This window comes from Aotus nancymaae, unplaced genomic scaffold (genome assembly GCF_030222135.1).
Source record: "Aotus nancymaae isolate 86718 unplaced genomic scaffold, 86718_ANA_hifiasm-v0.15.2.pri h1tg000028l, whole genome shotgun sequence".
Lineage (NCBI taxonomy): Eukaryota > Metazoa > Chordata > Mammalia > Primates > Aotidae > Aotus > Aotus nancymaae.
In genome coordinates, this window is record NW_026988441.1 from 17,624,338 (window position 1) to 17,631,820 (window position 7,483).

Consider the following 7,483-nt stretch of genomic DNA (forward strand, 5'->3'; position numbering starts at 1 on the left):
CAATTTGGCATACTTTTGTCTTGGTGAATTATTTTAATCTCGCATCCCAATACTACATTATTCTGGAGGCCACAGCAAGAAATTATCTCATCACCAGACAAAAGCCATCTCAGAATCTCACCCGGGTGGCCGCTTCTGCCTCAGGGGACTCTAGGGGAGACGCCCCCTGAGCTATCTCAGGGCCCCGGAGCGCCACCAAGGAGGCAAAGCGACTGCACGGCTGACATTCACCCAAAATTCCTCAGGGTCCTAAAAACCTCCGGAGGTAAGTTTGGTCTGGGAACTAGTTCAAAGGATGGGCCTGAGTCGGGGGACTGACGAGTCATTGCAACTCTGACCTGGCAAGCCTCACTGAGACATCACTTGAGGCTTCTGGTGGCTGGCACAGTGGGTGCCAGCCTTCTGGTGGCTGTCATAGTGGGTGGCAGCCTTTTGGTAGCTGGCACAGTGGGTGTCAGCCTTCATGTGGCTGGTACAGGGGGTATCAGCCTTTTAGTAGCTGGCACAGGGGGTGTCAGCCTTTGTGTGGCTGGTGCAGGGGGTATCAGCCTTTTGGTAGCTGGTGCAGTGGGCGTCAGCCTTCGTGTGGCTGGTGCAGGGGGTATCAGCCTTCTGGTAGCTGATATAGTGGGTATCAGCATTCGATTGTTTTCTGTAACCTCTGTGTGAGTGAGAGAGTGAGTGTGTATATATGTAGTCCCACGGCTGAAAGCTACGGGGCTTGTGTGGGCCTTCACCCGTGGTTCCACGGGGGTGTCATATGGCATAACGGTGATTCACCTCAGAGCTGTCCTATTCGGACTTCCATCCTGAGGTGACCAGGCCTGGGGGTTATACAGGTACATCTTTCGCTAAGACGCCCCTGAAATATTCCTCCGGGAATGTGGCCGGGCAGGCATATGACTGGTCTCCCATCTGGGGGGCACCCATCCTTTGTCTGTCACTCTTGTATGTGGTCCTGTCCTGTCTGTAAGTTTGTCAGTTTTATTAGACTCCTGCTAGCAGACATACACTGGTTCAGGCCATCTTCCCTTGAGGTAGAGGATGTTTTACAGTGGTTGATGGACCTCTGGATGCAGGGAACTTTTATTGATTACACTCCAGCAGAAATTACTCTTTTTCCTTCTTTGTCATCTTTTTCTTCTATCACTGAGGCCTCACTCTTTCTTCTTTCGCCATGTGGCAGATAGTCTTAACTGTAGTTGTCTTTATTCTCTTCCTTGTTAGAATTATTGTGGCCTGTAAATTCTCCCAGCCACCTCCCCCGGGAAAAGAGTACCTGTGCCCATCCTGGGTCTGATTCCATGTCAGGGAGGCAGTTGTGCCCTCAAAACCTCAGAAGTAGTTTCTTTGGGGTCGTAGGAAACAAAGCCCTAGATCAGAGTCTACGAGTGTTCTTTCTCAGGCTGGGGTGGAAAAACTGGTAACTGTCTATTCTGCCAGAAAAGTGTCCAATGTTGTTACGGGCAGTGCCCAACGGTACATCACAGAGAGGAGAGAGTAGAGGAGAGGAGAAAAGAGACAGAGAGGACAGAGAGAGAGAGGGAGAGAGAGAGAGAGGAGAGAGGAGAGGAGAGAGACAGGAGACAGAGAGAGAGAGGGAGAGAGAGAGAGAGGAGAGAGGAGAGGAGAGAGAGACAGAGAGAGAGGAGGGAAAAGAGGGATTTGATGTTTTTTAGGGTCCCTGTGTGAAGGCGATCAAAAAGCCACAGGGGCGGGAATCTCGCAGCTGGCCTAGCGGCTGCAAGCTCCATTTTAAACTGACACAAAAACCATTTTTTTCTTTCTCTCCTGTCAGCCAGAAGCCCCCCCCCCCCATGTGAGGCAGGCCACACCGCCTCAGGGTGCAGCATTTGCATCCCGAATCTGGCTTTAAAAAGCTTTCTAACCCTTTATAATGCAAGTGACTTGTTAGCGCAGTTAAAATTGGCTCTCTGCAACAGAACTTTTCCATTTGAGTTGGCTTAAAACAAACAAACAAACAAACAAAGAATAGCTAATACAGGTTCCAGGACCCCAGAGAGAAAAGAAAGAGAAAAAAAAACACTAAATGGGCTCGTCACAGTCCCGACCATGCACCCCCCTCCGGTGCATGACGGCAAATTTTAAAACAGGGTTCTCTGGCCAGTATGGTGTTAAACTAACCCTACAGAGGCTTCAGACTCTCTGTGAATTGGAGTGGCCAGCCTTTGGGGTAGGCTGGCCAGATACGGGGACATACGACCCCAAGATAACTCAGGCTGTCTGAGACATCGTGACAGGGTCCCCGGGCCACCCTGATCAATTTCCATACATTAATCAATGGCTAGAATTAATCCAACACCCTCCTCCTTGACTTAAAAAATGTACAAAATGGGCCAGACTTCAGGTTATGTTAGCAAGCCCACAGAAGAGCCCCTCGGCAACGGCTATTCTTCCAGCCCCTGCTGAGAACCAAGAGATGCCTCCACCGTATTCTCGGCCCTTGGGGACAGGGTCCCGACACCCCTCTCCAGACAGAACTAATGATCGGCCCTTGTCTCCTCTCCACACTTAAAGCGGGGACCCACACCCGCCAAAGCTGCTGCCCCTCCGGGAAGCACCTCCCGCAAATGGCAGCAGCTGGGGCAGCCCCTTCTTTGTTCATATCCCTTTTTCCTCTAGTGATTTATATAACTGGAAAGTGATAGAAATCAAAGAAAGGGCCAAACACTAAGTGCTGGCACAAGCTTTATTAAGAGTAAGGGAAAAGCTGCCAGGATGCACCCAAAATTGGTGCGCAGCACCTGTGGCGTGGCAAAGGGGATTCTTAAGGCCCGCGAGCCAGGAGATGCCTCCAGTGTGAGAGACTGTGGGGGGGTGGGGAGGTGCTGGGGAACTGCTGAGTTTAGTAGTTCCTGGGAAGTGTTCGTGCTGGGGAACTGCTAAGATGGCAAGAGGGGAAGGGTTAGAAACCTGCTCAGATGAAATGTTCCCTGGGAGGGGGTCATGCTAGGAGGCTGGGCAACTTAAGGCGGTGGCAGGGTTTTACAATAGGTAAGTTCCGTAAGAAGGCTCAACATTCTCTGAGAAGCCCCAGGCTTTGACAGGGCTCTTAGAATCTGTACTCTAGACTCATCGCCCCACTTAAGACAACTGCCAACAATTATTACTAATTCTGTTCACCACAGAAGAGAGAAGTAAAATTAGACAAGAAGCCCATAAAGCAATACTTGGGACGGGGAAAGGGTCAGTAGAAGACCGCCAGGAGCAAATTAATGAAATCTTCCCTTCCACCAGGCCCGAATGGGACCCAAACACCTCAGCAGGCCTGCAGGCTTTGAACATTTTTCACCGGTACTTATTAGAGGGGGTTAAGGGGGCAGCCCGGAAACCTACCAATCTCTCCAGGGTAGGGAATGTGACCCAAGGTCCACAGGAGTCCCCAGTCACTTTCCTAGAGCACCTGCAGGATGCCTACTGTACCTACACCCTCATAGACCCCGAAGCCCTGGAAAATCAGCGGGCCATCAACCTGGCTTTCGTTTCCCAATCTGCCCCAGACATAAAAAGAAAATTGCAAAAATTAGAGGGGTTCTAGGGAATAAATTTAACTCAGTTGTTGAAGATTGCCCAAAAAGTCTTTAACAATAGAGACACCTTAGAGGCTAAGCAAGATAAGAGAGTTACTAAGGCAGTGATAGCACTCCAGGGAACCCGAGTTATCTCACGAGGACCAGGAGACCAGCAGAGAGGCCTCAGGGAACAAAGACCCAGATTAAGGCACAACCAATGTGCACTCTGCCGATGAGAGGGACACTGAAAAACGAATGTACTTAATCCAGTAGCCTCCGGATGGCCAGTGTGCCTATTGGTCAAAGCTGACTTTGCGGCAGGGGTTAAACTTAGTGGCACCCCATGCAGTGGAGTCGCTACTCCGTGGAGCTCCGGGAAAATGGATGTCAAATGCCCGCGTAGTCCAATACCAAGCCTTACTTTTGGACCAGCCCCGCATAAAATTTTCAAAAACCACAGTTTTAATCCCCGCCACATTGCTACCTGACAGCGAGCCAGAGGAGCCCATACCAAACTGCCAACAGACAATAGATGTCCTCCACGCTGCGTAACCAGATCTCACCGACGTCCCCCTGCAGAACCCAGAGGAGGTACTGTATACAGATGGCAGCAGTTTCATGGTCAACGGAGTCAGGTACGCCGGGGCAGCTGTGGTCACCCTCGACTGGGTTATTTGGGCTCAGGCTCTTCCACATGGAACCTCAGCTCAAAAGGCAGAGCTCATAGCTCTGATAAAGGCCTTGAGCTGGGCGGAGGGAAAAACTGTCAACATATATACTGATAGCCGGTATGCCTTTGCTACTGCCCATGTACATGGAGCCATTTGTAGAGAAAGAGGGTTGCTTACCTCAAAAGGAAAAATTACCAAAAACAGGGAAGAAATCCTTGCTCTACTAGAAGCTATATAAAAGCCCAAAGCAGTGGCAGTAATACACTGCACAGGACACCAGAAAGGAGATTCACCAGAGGCAAGGGGAAATAGGGCAGCAGACCTACAAGCCAGACAGACAGCCTTGGGACCGGTGAAACCTCTAACTCCTCTCGTGACCCTGCCGGCCCCAACCCTGCCCTCTACCCCTATATACTCACCTGATAAAGAAAACTTTGCTAAAGAACAGGGGGGACGACAAGATTCCACAGGATGGTGGATTCTACCGGACTCAAAGATTGTGCTCCCTGAGGCTCTAGGATGGACTCTAGTTAAGGACACACACCAGGCCACTCACTTAGGGCAAACAAAACTAACTGAGCTGCTGAGGGCCAAATACTACATTCCACATTTATACGAGATTGTTAGGAAAACTACTACTCGTTGTGATGTATGTGCCCGGGTAAATCCAGGAGGCAGTAGGTCTAGTCAGGCAGGGATAAGGCTTAGGGGAGCTAGCCCAGGGGAACACTGGGAGGTAGATTTTACTGAAATAAAGCCCCCAGCGTGCGGCTACAAATATCTCCTTGTGTTCGTAGACACTTTCTCAGGATTAGTCGAAGCTTTTCCCACTAGGTCAGAAACTGCACTGGTAGTAAAAAAAATTGTTACAGGACCTGGTTCCTCAATTTGGCTTGCACTTGACACTGGGATGAGATAATGGCCCTGCATTTCCAGCACAGTTTTCTCAGGGCCTAGCCAAGGCCCTGGGCATAACCTGGAAACTACACTGTGCCTATTGCCCCCAGAGTTCAGGGCAGGTTGAAAGGATGAACCGGACCATAAAGAAAACTTTAAAAAAATTTATTCTAGAGACCGGTGAAAACTGGGTCAACCTGCTTCCTTTTGTTCTCCTCCGTACCCGATGTACTCCCTATAAAAAAAGGCTTCACTCCTTTTAAAATTATGTTTGGGAGGCCCCCTCCCTTACTCCCCAAACTTGCGAACGCCATACATGCTGAAGTCCATAACCATACACTCCTTAAGTCCTTGCAGGCACTCCAGTCTGTTCAGTCCCAGGTGCACACGCTCATCAGGGAGACTCAACCTACCCCAGCGGACCTCACTGATCAGCCAGTACACCCCTTCCAGTCTGGGGACAAGGTCCTAATAAAAAGATTCACCACCTCTGGCCTAACTCCTCACTGGAAAGGACCCTACACCGTGATCCTGGTCACCCCCACGGCAGTCAAGGTGGATAGACTGACTGCCTGGATTCACCACTCACACGTCAAGACTGCCCCCATGCAAGATGGGAAGTGGCTCCATCCTCAATGGACCCCCTAAAGCTAAGACTTTCACGCTCTTTGCGGTTATCATCCTTGTCCCCTTAATTCCTGCGGTAGACCCTCAAAGGGGGCCCTCCCCTTGATCCCCATCTACTACCAGTGGGTCCTTACTGAGGGCTCCACTAGAAAATATGTTAGTTCCTCCTCAAATTTATCCAGGAAAGAATAGATTCGGTAAAGTTAATGGTCCTAAGATCCAACTATGGGCCCTTATGTCAAAAAGAGGAAACCTATTAAAGATTTAATACGTGTTAAAAGAACAGGGGGGAATGTGCTATAGCTGGCCTGGAGCCAGAACCTGAGCAATGCCATTTTATAAGACAAAGCTGTGTCTCCAAAATGAGTTGTAATAACTGCCCCATTCTCTTTGCAATAACTGCTGACTTGGTTTCTGTAAATAAGACCGCTAGTCTGCTCTGGATAATGTCCACCAGGTGAAGTTGTTTACCTTTCTCATCAGTAACTGACAGAATTGCTGGCCTTTGCTTATCAGAATGCACAGCCCAAGCTAATCTCATCTTGGCCCCTGTGAACTAAGATCTGTAATTTCCACCGGTACCCAAACCATGTGTAAACTAACGTTTGTCTTGACTTTTGTGAATCATTTATGTAGCAATTAAAGTGACAATAAGCCCCCGAGCCCTCGGAATGTCCGGAGCCCCCCCACCCCCCCCATCCTTGCCCAGGAGGTGATTTACAGAATCCACCAGCCCTCGGAATGTCTGGAGCCCGTTGATCCCCCTCCCCGCTCCTCAACCCCACTCCAAAGGTGGTCTTTCGGGTATAAAACGCCATGACACTCTCCACTCAGGGCCGCGGGTTAGAGAGACGTGAGTCCTCCATGGTCGCCGGCAATAAAGACCCTGCAATTTGGCATACTTTTGTCTTGGTGAATTATTTTAATCTCACATCCCAATACTACAAGAGCACTTGCTAGACTCAAGGTACTGTGTAGAGTTGTTCATATTCTTTTTTTTTTTGAGACAGGATCTTGCTTTTTCACCCAGGCTGGAGTGTAGAGCCATGATCATGGCTCACTGCAGCCTCAACCTCCTGGGCTCAAGCAATCCTCCCACCTCGGCCTCCTGAGTAGCTGGAACTACAGGCACGTGCCACCACACCTGGCTAATTAATTTTTTTTTTTTTTTTGGCCGGTCGTGGTGGCTCATGCCTGTAATCCCAGCACTTTGGGAGGCTGAGATGGGTGGATCATGAGAGCAGGAGTTTGAGAGCAGCCTGACCAACATGAGGAAACCCCATCTCTACTAAAAATACAAAAAAAGAAAAAAAATTAGTGGAGTGTGGTGGCACATGCCTGTAATCCCAGTTATTCAGGAGGCTAAGGCAGGAGAATCGCTTGAACCCAGGAGATGGAGGTTGCAGTGAGCCAAGATCGTGCCACTGCACTCCAGCCTGGGCGACAGGGTGAGACTCTGTCTCTCAAAAAAAAAAAAAAATTTTTTTTTTTTGAGAGACGGGGCCTCACTATATTGCCCAGGCTGTTCTCAAGCTCCTGGGCTCAAGGGGCTCAAGAGATTCTGCTGCCTCAGCCTCCCAAAGTGGTGGGATTACAGACATGAGCCACTTCGTCTGGCCTGTTCATGTTCTTTAACCATTTAAGTCTCCCATAACCCAAAGACAAAAGCCCTCTTATCGTCACCATTGTATGAATGAGGACGCCCTCGGATCAGTGGGAGGAGGGCGCTGGCTGAGAAAGCAGCAGGCCTGGGTC